The following is a 20647-nucleotide window of genomic DNA, read 5'->3' as shown; positions in this document are numbered from 1 at the left end:
TACTTCTGGACTTATTCATCCTATTCATTCAGTAAAGGTAAACATAACTCTGAGTCAATGAGGGTGTAAGAAAAGTGAAGGATTGACCATGAAGCTTCTGAACCCACAGTTGTGATCAAAGTAGTTAAGCGCTAGAATCTATCCCAGAATTATAGAAGCCACAGTGACCTCTATTTACTCTACGTATTAGAGACTTAAAATCTCAACCAAACATTCATCCATTTTTTAAAGGATATATGAAACCACGTTTAAGAAAAAAGTTAACTTTTCTTGGAGTTTCCTCTGTAGTCCCCCTTTTTGGGTTAGTGGATTGTCTTCATCTGTGAGCAAGCACATACCAGAAGCCAAAATTCTTACAGAAGTATGCTCTCTTTGCTGTCTAATATTTGGATATCAACAGCTCAGGGATCCTTTTTTATCAATAAAGCAGAATAGTTGCCCTTACAGCATTCTGTAGACAGATAAAGTCTTGATGTGATTGCTATTCAGGCCATATTAATAGATCTGAGATTAGCTTGACACCTAGACAACTTAAAGGATATAAGTTCTATTTAATACGAAGTTATATCACCAGACAGAAATTATTAGAAATATTCTAGCTGCACTGAAATATACTAGAATTATTTTCTGCTTATCAAGTTTCAGCTTAAGATTTGGTGATAGAATCATTTCTAAATCTTCTGTATAGTCACTATTAACTACATTGCTCATTTGATGCTTAAAAAGATATACAGAGATAGACTTTTATGGGGAGAACTATAGGTAGGGAGATAAATATATATAGATAACTGTATTGATGTCCATACACACATATCCATAAAGAAAAAGGAGGAAAGAAGAACCCAAAAGTTAGCCATGGTTAATACAGAATTATGGAAGATTTCTTAAATTTTACTCTATTTTCCAAATATTCAACAATAAAACTACAGTTTTCATAATGAAAAATAATGGTTAAAAAGAATTAGGTAACTTTGGAAAACAGCATTTTGATTAGAGACTGTAAGAATAAAGACAAAGGGAACTTCACATAAACATTGTCCTGTTGATAAAGTTGTTTTTTGTGGTAGTAAAGATTAAGAATTTTGAAACTACTGTATGAATATGCTAGAACTGAACAAACAAATAAATAATAGCAGATGATAGGATCCAGTTTTCTTACTTGTGGAGTGGAAAATTGCAGATAAGCAAGGGAAAAGTCTAGAATGAAACTTGTGGTATGGATTCGAGTTGGAGACCTCACATGAGCTCATGTTAAGCTTAATATACAGATGGATGGATACAGGAATAATTATAGATATGTGTGTAAACATGGGCTCATATATACATATATTTCCCAGCTCTAGCCTTGAGCTCTGTCCTAGAAGCAAAGATACCCCAGTAGCAATAATCAAAGCTAGCCCTCAGATCTTAGTTTCTAATACCATTTTCCAATAGAAGGAATCAGCATGTAAATAAATGGTTAATTCTACTGCTGGGGCAGAGTATACACAAGTTGAGCCTAGAGCATTCTGTAGTGCCAGAAAGTAAGGGAGTGTCCAAAAACAAAATGCTGGAAGCATGTCAAAGGGAAACAGGAGCTGACCTCCCCCTCCCAATGGCCAAAGCTGGAAAAATCAGAGCAACAAAATAAATAATGCAGTATTAGGTTATAACATATGGTATAAAATAAAAATATGTAATGCCATACTGACATAAACATATGACTGAATAAGTAAATAAGAGAGAAAAGACACATAGCCCATACAAAACAACTCCAATTAATTTTTGTAGATAGTCTCTCCTCAAGGGGGTAAGAGTTTAACTCTTCACCCCCTTTGAGTGTGGTCTACATCTGGTGGCTTGCTCCCAAATCATATGGAAAAGTGTAAAAAGGTAACTTCACAGTGGAGGAAATCAGCACAGAAATGACCAGATGAACAAGATTAACATCCTCAGTGATGAATCATGTTGATAGTATATATCCTTGATATGATGTTCTAAGAATGACCCTTCACCTCTATGGTCCTTCGTCCCCCAAATCCATAACCCCGAGACTAGAAAAACATCACCAGACAAACCCAAAATGAGGGAGATTCTATAAACATCTGAGCAGTATTCCTTAAAAGCATCAAGGTCGTCAGAAATAAGAAAAGTCTAAGAAGCTGTCACAGTACAAAGGAGCCTAATGAGACATGATGACCGCATGCAATATGGTATCCTGGATGGGATCCTGGAACAGAAAAAGGACATCAAAGAAGAAGAATTAAATTGAAATAAGAGTAAAGTATGGAGTTTAGTTAATAGTGACACATCAGTGTTGGTCCATTAGGTGTGACAGATGTACCATGGTAATAATATATACATATTATATATATAATATAATATATATTATATTATATATATAATATAATATAATATAATATAATATAATATAATAAATAATATAATATATTATATATATATATTATGTTAACAATAGGGGAAACTAGAGGAGACTAATAAGAACCTTCTATACTATCTTTGCAACTTTTGTATACATTTGAAACTGTTCTAAAATTCCAAGGTTATTTTTAAAAAAGAATTAGGAGTGTATTTTTACATAAATACACAGTTCAATCAGAATTCCTATAGAGAAGTAAAGGACAGAGCCAAGTAAACACCTAGGTGAATATCACTTCCATTTCCTGGAGGCCATCACATTTTGGCAACACAGCATAGTGGGAAAAGCATTCAAGGGAAAAGCATTCAAGCTTTAGATCCACACAGCTGGGTTCAAGTCCCAGCTCTGCCACTTACTGACTATATAACCTTGAGCAAGTTATTTGATCACCCTGAAACTCAGTTCTCTCATCTGTTACCTGTGCATAATAAAATTGAATATGCATTTCATAGGGCTATTCTGAAGACTGATTTAAAGCACTTGTCATAGTGCCTCCTGTATGATAAGTGTGCTGGTTGCAATTATTATATTGCATATGTATTTTAATTTTTTAATTTTAATTTCTTTTGGAGACAGAGACAGAAGAGGGGGAGGGGGAGAGGTGGAGGGAGAGAGAATCTTGAGCAGACTCCATACACAGCATCAAGCCCCACATAGGGCTTGATCTTATGACCCTGAGTTGAAATCAAGAGTCAGATGTTTAACTAACTGAGCCACCCAGGTGCCACTATTATATTGCACTTAAATGCAATTATCATATTGTATTTATTATTGCTATTAATTTAAAAATTTTAAACTCCAGGCTCCTGGCTGGTTCAGTTGGTAGAGCATGTGACTCTTGAACTCCAAGTTGTGAGTTCAGGCCCCATGTTGAGTATAGAGATTACTTAAAAAAAAATTTTTTTTTTTAAATTTTAAACCCCAGAGTATCCACTGGACAGAGGCAAACCATTTTTGGCTGGACCTTACTCCTAACCAGTTGATGAATTCTTAGATCTGTTCCCATTCAGCATTCCAGATGTTCACCAGACCATAGTGTGATCCCCACGTGAGCAGTACTCTAGGAAAGCCCTGATCCAGACCCATATCTCTGAGTGGGAAGCCAGAATTTGCCTTGATTTGCTCCTTTCCAAGAATGGGTGCCTTCCCCATCTTCTTAGGAAATAGGAACATGATTGAAATATTTGTTTCATGTGTGTTTGTGCTGAGAGAAAGGCTGATTATTGTAACAATTCCATCTTTTGCTAGGGAGCGGAGAAAACAAGTTTGGGATGATGTATTCATGGTAATAAATACACCAGACCCATCATCCTATAGCTGTCCTCATCCTAGGATAGTGACAAGTTCTTGATGGCCCCTCAGACCTGGATGCAACACAAGAAACTGAGTCATACAGTTTAATATTTTGCCTGGCAAAGTATCTCTGAAAATCGAGTTATACCACAAACTCTGGCTGGTTTTTCTTTTACTTCCACTCAACCTCCCCCACACAAATACCACTTTATTGAGTTAATTGTCTACACTGAAGTCTTAGGAGCCCAATTTTCTGCACAGCATACCATTCACTTCAAATTCTTAACACAGCCAGATCAATCCTTTTAATATGTTGTTTCAGTCTGGAATTTACTGAGACTAAGTGGCTCATGGGAATCAACTTTTACTTAAAAAGAGTTAGTACATTCTTGTGATATAGAAGATTTTCAAATGATCTTATCCTTTCTCTATATCCCAATCCAATCCTCCCACTCAAAGTAGTCATCTAAATTTTCCTTGCCCTCATTTCTTCTCTCAGTATTTCTTTCACCCTTTAATAACTGTCTCTGGTAGCATATCCTGAAGGTATTTAGACTCGGCTGATATGCTGAGCAAGCCATATTTCTTCACGGTAGAGAAAAAAGAAACCACAATTGGTCATCAACATGACTCACCCAGGCTTCTACCACCACGCCCAAACTGCACAATAGGACGTACTTGGGTTAGATTTAACCAAGCAATCAAAGCCATCATGCAGAGCAAGATTTTGAGGGGATCTTGGGGGATTTTGACCCCCAAGATCCACATATACCTAACGTCATCTCCCATTGGTCATCTTTCGTGATCTACTTGTTGCAGGTCATGTTACATAGTTAATGGTGTGGGGTTGAGTTTTATTTTCCATTTTCCTCTATGTTTCTGCTATTTCAGGCTCAGATTGGCACACGAGCACAATGTGCTCTTTCTGAGAGGCTCTTCAGTGGTCTGTGAGCTTATCATATGTCCAGATTTCCTTTCCTTTTGTTGAGAAAAAGGTATCTCTTTGGTTATAATACTCAAAGTCATTCTGGCACTTGCATGCTCTTGATTTTTTAAAACCCAGTATGTGAGAGATCCACTAATTTCTGGAAAGGGGAGAGTTGAGAGCACATACAGAAGACCATCTGGAATGTTGTCCCAGCCCATTCCCATCCTTCCTCCTCCAGGGGCCAGTAGGGCTCCATTACTTGGCCCGTTCCTGCCATCCCACAGTTGACTGAACCAAGGGTAGATCTGGCCTGAACTGACCCAAACAGGGTTGCCTTCCTCATTGGAGACTGGGGACCAGACAAAGACATCAAGAGGGAGACAGAGAAAGACTTTCTAAGTGGCATAAATGTGACATGGAGCATGTAGACCTAAAATGCACTGTGGGAATTCACTGTGCAGCTAGCCAGTTTGCAGAGAAAGAGAGATGGAGCAGGCCCACAAGGGACGCAGAAAGGCGAGGCGGACACGGAGGAGGCCAGCTTGCTTACAGCCCTCTAGCAACGAGTTGCCATCTCGTGAGGTCCAGCTGCATTCAGCTCTAGCTATGGGAGGCCCCTTATATCCTTGGAGCTGACCCTTCTTTTTGTTTTACCTAGAGCAGTGGCTTTTTCTCTTGTTTAGCAACAAAAGAGTCTTGACAAATTTATAGCATAAATAGAAAACCCCTCTTCTCACTACTGCACATCACTTGTGCCCATTCTCCTCATGGGGAAAGGCATCCCCATTTGGCTGTGGGCTACCATTCAAACTCTTTCCTCCCTGTTCGGTGTTCAGAGCAGAGGAAGAAAAGTCATCCTGAACCTTCCCTTCATCTGCCTACCTTGTCCTAGCCTTACCCACCTTTCTCCAGGGGAAGCCAGCTGTTTCCCCGAGGGAGGTCTTCTCACTGGGGCATGCGTGAACCATGCTCTCTACCCTTCCCTGCAGTTTTCTACATTGTTGTTCTTTCTGGAAAGTCTCATCCCCTTGCTATCTAAATCCTGCACACTCTCCTGGACAGAGCCCCACCTACTGTGAGACCTGGCCAATCACTTCCCCACATTTTTCTCTTCCTTTTCTGATCTCCCTGAAATATTTCTGATACATATTTACTGTCCTTGAAAAATGCTTAAGATCTTATGTGGAAAATGTGTTTACAAAATAGCAGGTACACTACAGAGCTGTCAATAAAGCTATATAGCAATAAATCAACTGTGTGTTGGGATTGGGGGTAATTTTATCCCAGTTTTATTTTCCCGATTTATGTTTTAATTATTTTTACAACAAACGCAAAATGTATAATAAAATAATATTAGGGAAGGTCTAAGATTCTTGATGTAGCTTTTAAGGATTTCCATAAAGGAGTCTTCTTGAACTGTTCTCTTCTCATTTATTCAGGTTAGCCTCTCTTTTCCAATATGTTGCCATATACTTGAAGATTCAGGTCACGCTTCTTATTTTTTCCTACTCTTCATCTTTCTTGTACCTTAATTCTGACATAACAATAAGTTATTCATTTATTAACCTATTCTTGATAACACCTGAATAAAGTCATAGAAGAGCTTATACTATGCATAACTGTGCACTCTTGAAAGATAAAATATTCAGCCTTTCATTGTGACCAACACTTCTGGCTCCAGCTTTTTCTCTGAAATACTTCAAGTATTACATCCTTTTTTTTAAAGATTTTATTTATTTATTTATTAGAGAGAGAGATAGAGAGGGCATGAGCAGGGGGTAAGGTCAGAAGGAGAGGGAAAAGCAGCCACCCTGCTGAGCAGGGAGCCTGATTTCAGGCTCCATCCCAGGACCCCAGGACCATGACCTGAGGAGAAGATAGACACTCAACCAACTGAGCTACCTACATGCCCCCAGGTATCACATCTTCTATTTTCCATTTCATCATTTTAATATAAGCAAAATGATGACATGTCCAAAATAATACTGCTCAGTGTCAATCTTTTCTTTTTTTAGATTTTATTTATTTATTCATGAGAGACACAGAGAGAGAGAGAGGCAGAGACACAGGCAGAGGGAGAAGCAGGCTCCCTGCAGGGAGCCTGACGTATGACTCTGAGACTCGGATCTGGATCCGGGACTCCGGGATCACACCCTGGGCTGAAGGCGGTGCTAAACCACTGAGCCACCCAGGCTGCCCCTCAAGTGTGAATCTTAAGCAAATGGTAAATAATTCATTCCTTCAGTGATTTTGGCCAAATGCTATAAGTGAGCAGGCTCTATGACACAGGGCATTTAAGTGGAGGCTTCAGAGAGGTGCCACGTAAACATGTATTTTCCTCCTTGTATATCACCATGGGCTGATTGTATCTGAAGCTAGATTTATAATTAGGTACTATGGATTACTCAGTTCAGTCTTCTGCTTTATGTCTCTCCCCCAGGGTTTTAACTGAGCATTATTTAATGCTTCAGCTAAAATGATATTAAGTCAATTATCTTTGCTTAAAAATATCTCTGTGACCCACTTGCTTTGATTATGAAACAAAACAAAGGGAGACATTACAACCAGAAATGGAAGAGACCTCCAGGCTGTCTAGATCTTGCTTGACCCAAATCGTGTGTCTTCTTAGGACCATCCCTGACAGCAGTACCTGTCCTCTGTTCAGGTAACTATGGCAGGTAGGATTCTTTACTGCTGAGGCACATGGGCTTTAGACTCAGTTAAATATAGGTCTGAATCACAGCTCTGATACCTAGCTGTGAGCTCTCAGGCAATTAACTGAATCTCTCTGAGACTCAGTATCTTTATCTGTAAAACGAGCCTACTAATCCATACCTTGCAGGGCTATTATTTTTAAAAATGTGTTGCAATGACCTTCTGATCTACACACAGATTGAACCCGAGTCTTAATATCTTCTTCTTCCTGAAACCCCACCAAAGGAAGAGTAAGTGAATTTAAAACAAACAGGCAAGTTATAAACCCACAAGATTAAAGAGAATGGGACAAGAGACAATGAACAGATCTGAAACCGACACATTCATGGAAAATGGGAAGCGGAAGTGGAATGGTGAGAAGTGACTCTCCCAGCCTAGGGAGTGGCACCCTGCATGCCTGCAGAGAGGCTACTGATGGGGGCAGGGGGCATGGCACTTGGTAGCTTCAGGATTTGGAGCTGGGACATGGGCTGAACAGAGGGAGGTGGGTGGAAATCATAGGTGGCAGTTAGTGACTCAGGCCCTTTCTTGCACCTCACACAGCAAGGTAACTATACCTTTCCAACTTTGGATGAGATGGGAGACCCATAAAGAGGATGCTGGAGAGCGGTTAAGAAAATCAGAGGATCAATCCAGGACCTGCAACAGAGGAGAGATAGAATCAAATAATGTAGACTCTTCAGACACGCTTATCCACTGGCCTCAGACTGACTTATCAGAGCAGAAACCACAGTGGCAAAGGTGGCTTGATCTAGGCCACAAAGCAGACGAGAAGGAGAAGGACTTGGATATTTGGGCCCTAGACTTACAAATATGTAAGAGGCATGATAAACAATGGATTCTGGGAGAGGCTGCAGTCCCAGTCCCAGTCCCAGCAACCAGTGGCCTCTCATGGGAGAAGAGCTTTAATTGTGCCAATTGAAACAAAATGTTGCTTTATCAGACAGCCACAAAGGTCAGGAATAGGTAGTGAAAGAGACACAGTAATGCATTGTCCTTGCCAGAAACCAAGGGCTACAGAGGGAAGGTGTGAGATTCCCTGACATGGGACCAACAAACTGTTTTCTAAAAACAAATCAAGCAGCAAAAGGCTGAATATTAAATCCTTTTTAGCAATTGTATAAGATTAAACTGTATGTATTTTTGACCTCTGTGGGTCAAAAATTTGGAATACAGACAATTTTAGATGGTTCAACCCACTCGTCTAGAGAAGTTTCTTCCCCTATGATTGTCTCTATTCCCGTAGGATGGCCATACTCGTACGGAGGTACCAACAACTCCTGCAACAAAAGTATGAATAGGGCACCTACCCACTCTTCTAGGCCCTGGGGGTAGATCAGTGAGCAAGAGGGGGTGAAGTCACTGCTGGATTAGTCAGACTTGGCTTAACTGGCCATCTTTATTGAGTACAACTCCCAGATCCAGGGCTGCAGAGTCAGTCTGGCCTGTGATGAATTCCTGGCTCTGTGTGACCATGAATGTGTGTGTGTGTGTGTATGTGTGTGTGTGTGTGTGTGTGTGTCCTTCCCCAGGTTCACAGGGCAGAGAAGTACAGGATAAGTACTCTATAAATCATAACTGTTACATTTCTTAGCACCTATTGAAGGAAACCTCCTTCAAAGACTTTACCATTCAAAGAAAACTGATATACAACGATTCTAACTTAAGTGCTAAAGCTTCACTGCACAGTGAGAAATAAAGAGGTTAGGTCAGGAGCATAAACTTGGCACCGTGGGGCATTCGCGAGTGTTGCCAAGTGACCATATTCTGTTAAGAGTTAGCCTGGAAAGACCCATGAGGAAGTGAGTCTTCAGACAAGTTCTGAAAGTGAGTTTTGAAAGAGGGGAAGGAGAAACAACTTGCACAAGAAGGTCCCAAACCAGGAAATATAACCTAAAAGATGGATTAGCTTTCCCAGGGAAAAGTGGTATTTTTAAACTTTCTTCCTAGAATGTTGTAGAAACACAACCTAGATTGAAAAGGTAGTTATTCTTTCTAGACTAAATGCCACAATCAGAATTCACATTCACCAGGGACATTTGCTAGGACAGGAAGAAACCAGAGAAGGCCTGGGCTCATTTTGAACTGAAGTCTTTTATACTTTCAATATTCCCCATTTTAAATGTATTGGTTTGCTAGGGTGGCCCACCACTTTAGCTAAGACTGGCTTAGAACAACAGAAATTTATTGTGTCACATTTCTGGAGGCTGCATGTCCCAAAGCAGTGTGGCAGCAGGGCCATGCTCCTGCCGAATGTGCTGGGGGAGGATCTGTTTAAGACTGCTGTTGTAAAAAGAAAAAAAAGACTGCTGTCCTAGCTTCTTGGCAGTTCCTCAGTTTATAGCAGCACGTCCAACACATGCCATTCTCCCTGTGTACATATCGATGTCCCAATTTTTCCTTTTTATGATGCTCATCATACTATACAAGGGCCCACCTTAATAACCTCATCTTAACTAGATCGTTTTTGTAAAACCCTATCTTTAAATAAGGTTGGATTCTGAGGTGTGGGGTTGAGACTCCAACATATCCTTTTTGGAGGGACACAACCCAGAACACTGAGGAAAAAGAAACCGATCTAGTCATAAAAGTGATTTTGGCTAGTATGACCCAAACTGATACCTCTTGGGAAATATCCCAAAATTCATATAAGTAAAAATCCTATTAAAGCAAAAGTTTTACAAAGCAAAGACGCTTCTTTGCAAGAAGGCTATTCTCACCACAGAACTATGTGATGTCGATTTGAGTAACAAGTCCCCCTTGATGAATGACTTTGTGCAACCAATGCTTTTGGAGTCTGAACTGGATCTAATTAACAAACACAATATAATGAAACCAGTAGGGTACCATTGAGCTTGCAGTATGGAGAACTGAGCTGTTAACAGAGTTGTGGATTTTCCTTCCTAGCTCTGTATATGGCCTTAGGCAGCAACAAACCACCCAATATCCCCTCTACCTATCATCACAAACATACCCTCAGTGGAAAAGCCAAACCACTCACAGGAGCAGAAATAACCCATGGTTCAGAATTACTCCAAAAAATGGTATGTTTATTACAGTATGTTTATTACAACTTTTCTTGTGCTGGTTCACAACACAGAGAGTGTGGCCATCAGTTAAGCTTTCCCTTTTCCTCCTATAGTTCTGGAAAGTGATCTTTAGAAGCACAATTTATTTCAAGAAAGCAAAATTAAAAATTTCAGAAACTCTAAGTGCTAAAGTTTAATCTGTAAATTATATGTGCACTTAATATATAATATGTATTGGTCATCTGGAACTGCAATTGAACAAAAAATGCTGTGTATATTTTTAAAAAACTGAGTAGAATAATAAAAAAATAGAAGTGAAAGATAACCCTCCTCCCCACTTCACATCCCTAATCTCCCACGTTCTTCAGCAAAGGCAACCACTGTTTATAACCTTTTATGTATCATTCCAGAAATAGCCAGCACAAGGAATATATCTGTGGTTACATAGAAAGTTCATAAAACATATCTTTTTTATTTTTACATAACATTAGAATGCTTTATACGGATTCTTCACACTGCCTTTCTCAATTACTAATACATCTTACAAGATGGTCCACATTGGCTCACAGAAACCTCTCTTTGAAATGATTGCATTTTTTCCTATTATATGGTTATTTCATGCACTTAACCCTTCCCTACTGGTGACCACTTAGCTGGCTTCCAGTTTCTCACCATTATGAATGATGCTGCAATGAACAGTTTTTTTGTGTGTCTTTGTACATGTATATATACAAGTACATTTGTTAGAGACATTCCTAAAAATGGAATCGCTAGTGCAAAGGTATGTCCAATGACATCTTTGACTGATGTTTGCCCAATTGCCAACCAAAAGTTGTTGGATCAGTTTATATTCCCATCAGCGACGTGGGATGGGAGCTGTTTCTTCTCTATACTATTGCCAGTGCCATGTATTGTTCATCAGTTTTGTTTCTCTCAACCTAATAGGATAAAAAGGGATCTGATTGTGGTTTTAATATGCATCTGTCATTTTGAATCACATTGGAGCATCTTTCCACATGTTAATAAGCCATTTATATTTCTTTATCTGTGAATTCTCTATTTGTATCCTCTGTGATGTTCCTACTGGATTTTTGGTTCAATTACTGGTTTAAGCTCATGTTTATATTGTTTTTATTTATACATTTTTTTCTATGAAGAACTTTTAAATTTTATAATCTTTTAAATTTTAAATTTTAAAATTTAAACTTTATAATCTTTTAAATTTTATAATCTTTTCTTAACCTTTTCCTTATTATTTTTTAAAAAGACTTTATTTATTTATTCATGAGAGACACAGAGAGAAAGGCAGAGACACAGGCAGAGGGAGAAGCAGGCTCGTGCAGGGAGCCTGACATGGGACTGGATCCCAAGACTCCAGGATCATGCCCTGGGCAGAAGGCAGGCGCTAAACTGCTGAGCCACCCAGGGATTCCCCCTTTTCCTTATTATTTTAATCTTTTATGAATCTTTTCCATTAGGGCTTCTAAGTTTTGTGTCAGAGAGAGCTTTCTACTCTAAGATTATAAAAAATTATACTCCCATATTGTCCTTTGGCACAAAGTTAGGGATGTTCTCACAGTATTTTCTACTCTCTGACATCATTAAAAAGGTAACTATTTATATAGAATTATACAAACTCACATTTCACCCCTTAGAAAGCAGCAGTCACACTACCTTATACATTTAATTTAGAATATCTACCTTTCCAAAGTACTTGAATCTAAAAAATTTAAAGTTTAGTATTAGATAAAGAAAAAGAGAATCCCTGTCAGTTGTAATAGTCTTGAAAATCTTACAAATGGATATTACATTTAAAACAAATAAAATAGGAATAATTTTTACATTCAAGAATAATTTGAGTGTGGGGTAGACTTAATGACTTGCTTCCAAAGTATGGAAAGGGAGAGATTGCAACTTTTCAGTGGAGAAACGTGCAAACCCCACTTTACCCCGGTGATGGAGGTTCATATCACCCCTGGTAAATCATGTGAACATCAGGAGTCCTCTGTACAATGTGATAAGGTCGCTTATCACTGTAATATTCTTCCCCTAAACCCATAGTCTTAGCCTCATCATAAGATAAACATCAGATGTTTTTTTTTTCAAATTTAAGAACATTGTACACAACATCTGACCAATATTCCACAACTGCCAAGGTTGTGAAGGACAAGGAAAATCTGTCACAGACCCCAGAAGAGACTAAGGAGACATGACTATGGTGTGATATCCTAGACTGGAATCTCAAGCAGAAAAAGGACACTAATGAAATAAGGTCAAATTCATGTGAAGTCTGCAGTTTACTTTATAGCCATACCTATGTTGGTTTCATAGTTTTGACAAACGTATCGCTGTATTTAAGATGGTGACAATAGGGGAAATAGAAACTGGGAACTCTACTTTGAACAGAGAATCTTTGCAACTTTCTTATATATCTAAAATTATTCCAAAACACAATTTTATTAGAAAATCAATTTCATATTTAATAAAAATTTTCTGAGAACAAATACCCCTAAAATATCGGAAATAAGTTATTTGTAATAACCATTTTTAAAGGGCTAAGGGTAATTTTCCTGCAGTTCATTCCTGCTTGTGAAGAGGCTGACCAACATGAATCGTGAATCTGCCAAGTAAAAAAATGACTGCTGCTATGAGTATCTCTTTAAAATCTCTTGGAGAAAAAAAAAAAAGAAAAAAGAATAAAATCTCTTGGAGAGTTTGCAAATGTAAATGAGTAAAGAGAAGAGTAAGTGACCATCCATCCTTATAGAAGGATCTTAAAGTGTTCTTTTGAAATTACAGATAGTCCTCATGTTAAGGACGAGGTTTATATGAGAGCTTTTTTTATGACAGCTTAGTTGAAATATAATTTATATACAATTTACCTGTTTTAAGTATAAATTTCAGTGGTTTTAGTATATTTTTTTAACTCTTTTTTTTTTAAGATTTATTTATTTATAATAGACAGAGATTGAGAGAGGCAGAGACACAGGCAGAGGGAGAAGCAGGCTCCATGCCGGGAGCCCGACGTGGGACTCGATCCCAGGACTCCAGGATCGCACCCCAGGCCAAAGACAGGCGCCAAACCGCTGAGCCACCCGGGGATCCCCCTGGTTTTAGTATATTAAGGGGATCCCCCTGGTTTTAGTATATTAATAGACGTGTCAATCAGCAGTCAATTTTATCACCTCAAAAAGAAACTCAAGACCTCTAGCTACCCCCCTGTCGTAATCAACACCCCCACCAACCCTAAACAACTACTAATCTATTTTCTGTTTCTACAGATTTGCTTATTCTGACATTTCATGTGAATGTGTAGTATATAACCATTTGTGACTGGCTAGTATTATTTTTATATTCTCCAAGTACACTCTGAAGAACAGATAGCTAAAGTATTTTAGATTTACTTTTATCACTTCAGATATTAAATCACTCACTTAAAAATATAATTTCAATCCCCCACCCCAAGGCATCAATATGCAAACATTCCACTCTAAATTCCATGACATATTTGGTTTTGTATATAGCAAAGCATAGATACAGAGAAGTGGCTAGAAGTACTAAACCACAATTCAAATGATTGAAATCAAATGATTCAAATGCTAACAGTGTCATTTAGCAGCCCTGTAACCCAGGGTAGATTATTCAACCTCTCTGGGCCTTAGTTTCCTCTCCTATAACAAGGAGAAAAGAATATTTCCTACTTTATAAGGGTGTAATGAACAAATATATGCAAAGTATTTTTAAAAAGGTTTTATTTATTTATGTGAGAGAAAGCACAGAGTGAGAGTGAGAGCTGACTCCCCATTGAGCAGAGAGCCCCATGAGGTGCTCAATCCCAGGACCCTGAGATCATGACCTAAACTGAAGGTAGATGCTTAACCCACTGAGCCACCCAGGCGCCCCTATGCAAAATCTTTAAAAACAAGTTTCTAATACATAGTAAGTTCTATGGCTTTATCTATTTCCATCATTATCAACTATGAGAGCATTCGATAGCATTAGTACCATGGAGTGTTTAGACAGTTCTCCTAACTTTCTGATCTTATATGATCCGAAACCATTTCAATTACAGGTGTCCTTCTAAATTGTCCAGTCTATTTCTTTCATCTTTTCAAGAGGGAAGTTTAGCCTGGAAAAAAAACCCCAATAATGTATTCTTATGCATTCCATAAATATTTATTGAGGACATATTATGTGCCAGGCATAATCTCAAGTTCTGTGAATAAGACTGAAATGACCCTTTTCACCACAGTGTCTAGTAATGGGTACAGATAAACAGTATAACAGGGATCAAAGAATGTTAGTATGCACAATGATTCCACCTCCATTGGACCCTCTAGGGAGAATTATATCATTGCAGAAGGAAACAAGGAAAAGAAATAAGACAAAATAACATCTTCTGATTGTTTTTTGGGGGGAGTTTATAGAAGCAATTTTGAAACATGGGGAGACAATGGAAGTAAGTTAAAAAGAGAAAGGATGTTTAAGATATTTTGCTGAGTGTTCAGGTTGTGCACCCACTCAGGCATTTTTCAATTGCAGTAAGAGGATTGCAGTAAAGATTGAAATGCTTTTAGTTACTTTTGGGATGCCAGAGCCTTGTTTCTTTAAATATAAACTGCATTTAGGATCAGGATGTGAGAATATTGGACTTTATATGGGTGGTACACAGTTAGGATGCAATGCTGCGGGAAGTTAGCACTTTGGGAAAGGAAAGGAACGAGTATTCCAGGAAGTAGGAGATGAGCAAAAGCAGAATTGGGAAGAGTGGAGAGTATCCCAGGGTCTGAAAGCAGGGGGGCATGACTGGGGCACAGCCGCCTGAAGGCATAAAGCTGCAGTTGGGACTGCCTAGGACAAATCCTGCAGGTCCTGGGAGGGCATATTAAGGAATCTAAACTTCATCCTGTTGGCGCTAAGGAACCCTCAAGGACTGTAAACAAGGAAGAGAGATGATTCACACAGCACTAGTTAGTTGTTGGTCTCAAGAGTGTATGAGTCAGAACTGAGCTCTTTGCATGGACCCATAGTCCCAAGGATGGAGAGCCATAAACCCAAGGGAAATGAGTAAGGGAAGCAAAACACGTCTAGCTTATAGGAAGGCTTCCTAGCAAACAGGGGTCTCTTCTACCTACTTCCTTGTCTGCAGCCAGACCTAGGAGCAATCTTTCCTTTTCACTTTAAAAACACTAGGCAAGGCAGCCCAGTGGCTCAGAGGTTTAGCACCGCCTTCAGCCCAGGGCCTGATCCTGGAGACCCAGGATCGAGTCCCACTTCGTGCTCCCTGCATGGAGCCTGCTTCTCCCTCTGCCTGTGTCTCTGCCCAGCACCCCCCCTCCCCGCCTCGGTCTCTCATGAATAAATAAATAAAATCTTTAAAAAAATAAAATAAAAACACTAGGCAAAACTAGAAAATCAAAACATTTATTTTCCCTTCGTTTCTAATCATTCTTTGCAATCAGATTTTAAAATATATCTAGATTGCCGGTGGTAACAGCACAGCTACTGCAAAAAACAAATTGTTCTTCAGTGACCCCTCTTGAAGGCAGAAGTCATTGTAGAAGGGGGAGAAATTTAATTAAATGGGTAATATGTTCAGACCTACTGCTTAATCATACAGCATCTTGACAGCATACTTTAGTAATATGAATCCCCCCCCCCTTACTTCTATTTTGCAATGTTTTCTGGTGTTATATCGCACTGAGCAATGTAATGGATGTAATAAGTTATCTGAATCCCCTTCAGGAACAAAAGAGTCCTTATTCCAGCTCCTGGGAGGGCCACCAGCACCCAACCCTCCTCTCTCGGCTCCTCTGTGGGATGCCACAGTTTCAGAGAGCCACCTTTCTCCCCCGAAGCCATGCTCCCTTCACCCTCAGCCATACCCAAGGACTAATGATGCAAGCTCATCAGGGCTCAGCCCTTTCTCACCAGCCCCCAACCACTCCAAAGGGCACCCCGCCATGGTCATTCCCTGCAGGGTTATGGGAGGCTTCTGCTCGGTCTACTTCTCCCTTAGCCCATCCTTCCTCCCTTCCCTCAGGTGTTGATCCCATGAGTACTTCCTAATAAATCCCTGAAAAAGGAGAAATGATCTCAGTCCTCTTTGGTCCACACAGACAAGAAACAGGAAGTCCCATCATGCTAAAAAACAAGGCCTGGCGGTATTTTGCAGGTGTTTTATTATCTGCAGGCACATAAAGGATGAGAAGGAAAACCTGTGGGCCTTGTTACAGGTATATGTGTGACTCAAGTTCTTGTTTGGTAACAGTGAAAACTAAAAAATACTTCATCTGCTGTTTATTCTTTTCTCTCTTTATCCTCTGTCGCTCCATCCTTCCATCTCCATTCTCTTTCCCTCCTGCCACCCCATCAGCCACCCAGACACAAGCCCAGTGTGATCTGAAAAGCAAGGTGTCCTAGTCCATCCTGGCTGCTGTAACAAAATACTACAGGCTGGGGAGCTTATGCAGCAGAAGTGTTTTTCTAGCACTTCTGGAGGCTGCAACTCTGTGATCAGGGTGCCAGTAGAGTCCAGTGAGCGCTCTCTTCCCAGCTGCAGACTTCTCCTTGTATCCTCACACGCAGAAGGGGCAAGGGAGCTCTCCTGGGGCATCTTTTGTAATGGCATTACTCTCCACGAGAGCTCTGCCCTCATGATTTAATCATCTAAAGGCCCTGGCTCCTATGGTACCACATTGGGCATTAGGATTCTAATATGGGAATGTGGGAGGGGGGCACAAAAATATTCAAGAACAGAGCACATGACAAAGCTCCTGTGGTCTAAACATATTCTCCAACTACTGACTAGCACACCTTCATCTTGTTTATGCACAGACTTTACCACTTAAGCCATTCTCCTGGATAATTCAACAGTCAGAAGCATGATGCTCCTACTCAGATACACATCATAAGGGAAAGGAGCCTTGGAGAGCCTTGGAATATTTTGCCTACATCTTTGCCTATTTGCAAAGATGATTCTTCTTCTTCTTCTTCTTCTTCTTCTTCTTCTTCTTCTTCTTCTTCTTTTTCTGGTTTACTCTGGACAATGTCACTATGGAGTAGAGCAAACCTGGTGGAGAGTCTCAAGATGGCTGATAGGACAGGTACATTTCAGTGGGATTGGTAGGTACTTGAACATCAGCTAAAAGATCCAGGTTTTCTTGAGTTAACTTCCATTCCAGAAGTAAGTGGCAGTGTAGAAAAAATATCATACAAAGGAAGGGGACTATTCAAACCATGAGTACCTCAGATTTGAATCCTCCTGAATCCTACCCCCTGGCCAGGTTACCACAACCTCTCAGCTGTCAGATCTAATGGACACTCTTCATCCATTGTCTGACCCAACCTTTGAGTGAAATGTCATATTGCCGGATCAGCCCCTTCCTTTCAGGAGCCCCTCCTCCCTCGGCCTCTGGTACCTACTTCCTTCCTAGCTTCCTCCTACCCCCCCCCCCGCCCCCCGTAGCTCCTTCTCAGGTTCCACTGGCTTTTTCTCCAGTTTCCATCCTGTCTTTCTTTTTCTCAGTTTACATGTTTCCTGATGAGAAGTGATGAGCTCCTGAACAGCTCCTGCAACAGTGGGGATGAAGAGAAGATACAAGGTGGAGGTCATGTGGAGGAGGTTACAACTCAGTCAAGTCAAACATGGCAGGAGGAAGGAGCCCTTGAGCTCCCCGTCTCCCCAGCCAGCCCATCACGGTCAGAGTGAGAGGTCCCTCAGGATCCTGTAGTGCTCTTGGAATATCTCTGCCAGCCCTTACCCTTCGTCCATGGTCATGTGGTGGTGAATTTGTCTGTCTTTCCTCCTAGACTTTCAGGCCCCCGGTACCTCCACAGAGCCTGACACAATGCAGTCATCCTGTTACTGAGTAAATGAAGGAATGTGCAAATAAAAATAAAACAAAGGTGCCATATATATTTAAAATGACCTTCTCTAAGGTGTTCAACTGCTGGTCATGGTATCAAAGTTCGAATTCCTCACTGACTACAAGAGAAAGTGAAAACACTGCCCTCTTTCTTCTTCAACTTATTTGTAATTCTTCTTTACTCATCATCATCAATGCATAGTTTAGCCCATAACTGATCTGCTTATGGAGTTCCAACCCTTAAGCAAAGCCTGAAGGCTAATGTCATTATCTCTTATAGATTTTGATATCAATTATATCACCTGGCATGGCAGCTGCTTGGTAAATAGTAAGTTGGCAAATGGATCGATTACTTCTAAACTTGCACCAGCAGCTCCAACCAGATGGGTAGGCTTTTTTAATATTTCCTGAACTGCCCCCACCCTTTCTACCCCTGTCCACATCCCACCAGCCAGCCTGCCCACTCAAGCTTCTTTTACCTTCCTAAAAGCACTAAGCCCCACAGAACCCCAAACTCCCAAAACACATTTGTACTTACTCATACCTGCCTCATTGTCACCCAAATGATGTGTTACAAATGCCACATGACTCCAGCTAACCTCTAAGTCCTTGGAGTGCAGGAAATATGCATTTTTATCCGTATATCAATTTCTTTCACAATGCTTTACATGATGAAAGACTTTCAAAGAATATAACACTAACTGGTTTAAGTTCAATTTTAAATACCCCTTAGAAAACACCTCAAATTTTAATCAACAAACCATTCTTCTTCCAGACTCAGAATAATGTGTCAGGGATCTAAAGCCTGAACCTAGGTCCTCTAGGATCTTTAGTATGGATGTGTTTCTGGTTCCTGGGCCTAGAGATGGGGCTGCCTATCACCTGGGCCCTGTAGTTTGTGTGCTTATTTAAATTACTGTAGGTGTTTGGTTGCATTCTTAAGTCATTTTTTTTTTTCAGGCTTATGACATATTTCCTCCAATTATGAGTGTAATTCATGCCACCAATCAATTTTTCTTGAATGGACAATGATATATCCCTTATCCAAGTCATTTCATTTTTATGGGTAAATTCTCACACTGTAGCCTGTGTGCTGGAAATGCTAGTTACATAGATAATAAGCAAAACTTTTAAAAAGGAAATCCATTTTCAGCACTCCTCACTGCTCCCCCCATCAGGAATGCTGCTAGTCTGTAAATGAAGACGAAAATCCCTAAATACAGCATGACTACTCTTTTCCTACAACCTGGCTTCTCTCTCAGCAAATGTCTAAAACATAACACTGCAGAGAGTGGTCACCCTCGGGTCCTAAGTGTCCATGCCACCCCAGGGAAACGGGTTCTTTTTTCTGTCGGGTCTGATCACAAACCACAGAATGGAAGGGTGACAGTCTCAGCAGATGAGCATTTTCTAGACAAGCTTGTTATACTTCACTTCCAGGCCTAAACCAGGAAGTGCTGTTTAAGATGAGTCAAAGACTAAAAACACTTTGGCCTCGGAAACAAAACCGGCCAGGCTCCAGAAACGCTACAGGGGTTTTAATTTGGGACTATTCTTTGGTTTGAATTGGAACCTACGGCTTCCTACCCCCATAAAACGTTTTAAAACTTTCAACATTGCGCCCTCCCGCCCCCCCCCCCCCCAAAAAAAAACCCCTCCAAGTGAGATGCCAGAAAATACACACAGGAGAGCGTACACACCTACACAAACAGACACATCCAGACAAACAAATGCACAGACCCATTTGTTTTTTGTGATCCGCTTCCTTATCTAGACGGTCCAGGCTTGGGCCAGATTTGAGTTGGTAAATTCTTCTCCAAACTAAACCCGGACAGATTGCAGGAAAGGTGTTTAATTCTGGAGATAGGGACGCCTGGGTGGCTCAGCGGTTGAGCGTCTGCCTTCGGCCCAGGGCGTGATCCTAGAGTCGTGGGATCGAGCCCCACGTCGGGCTCCCTGCGTGGAGCCTGCGTGTCCCTCTGCCTGTGTCTCTGCCTGCCCCCCCCTCTCTGTGTTTCTCATAAATAAGTAAAATCTTTAAAACAAAAATTCTGGAGACCTGTTTAAGGAGAAGGGTCGAGGCGCAGCCGGGCCACGCCCGGGTCCCGCTCTCCCGTTGCACAACTGAAAGCTGAGTCCGGGCAAGTCGAAGGAGGAACCCTGAGACCTGCAGCCCCTCCTCCCTGCGACCTCGGGGAGCCCCGAGTCCTGGGAGGCGGGGAGGACCTCGGGGCGAAGACCACGGGGCCGAGGGTGTTCGGCTTCAGCCCCGGAGCCCCGGAGCGCTGGAGCTGGGGCCGCAGCCAGCAGCCGGCAGGAAGGGGAGGACCCGGCCGGGCAAGGGGGAGCCCCCGCGCGGGCTCGGGGCTGGGTCGGAAAAGCTGCCTCACGGGCG

General features: G+C 40.9%; 2 long non-coding RNA genes across 6 annotated transcripts in view; one reads left to right on the top strand and one right to left on the bottom strand.

Annotated features, from left to right (window-relative positions):
• LOC144292932 (uncharacterized) overlaps positions 1–18311 on the top strand; it is a 72716-nt gene extending 54405 nt beyond the window's left edge. For 3 of the 5 annotated variants that reach the window (XR_013360339.1, XR_013360337.1, XR_013360358.1), the window contains 2 exons: positions 12498–12656; positions 17913–18311. This is a non-coding gene — a long non-coding RNA (uncharacterized LOC144292932). Of the gene's footprint in view, positions 1–12497; positions 12657–16503; positions 16621–17912 lie in introns of all 5 variants that reach the window. The other 2 variants (XR_013360344.1, XR_013360349.1) reach the window with 2 other exon arrangements.
• On the bottom strand, positions 15793–20639 carry LOC144292945 (uncharacterized). Its single transcript, XR_013360361.1, has 2 exons — positions 20312–20639; positions 15793–17956 (listed from the first exon to the last, which is right to left on the bottom strand). It is a non-coding gene; the product is annotated as an uncharacterized LOC144292945 (long non-coding RNA).
• Between the last annotated feature and the right edge of the window lie 8 nt (positions 20640–20647).

The sequence above is a fragment of the Canis aureus genome, chromosome 2 (assembly GCF_053574225.1).
Source record: "Canis aureus isolate CA01 chromosome 2, VMU_Caureus_v.1.0, whole genome shotgun sequence".
NCBI classification, from domain to species: Eukaryota; Metazoa; Chordata; class Mammalia; order Carnivora; family Canidae; genus Canis; species Canis aureus.
This window is presented reverse-complemented; position numbering and strand designations above follow the sequence as displayed.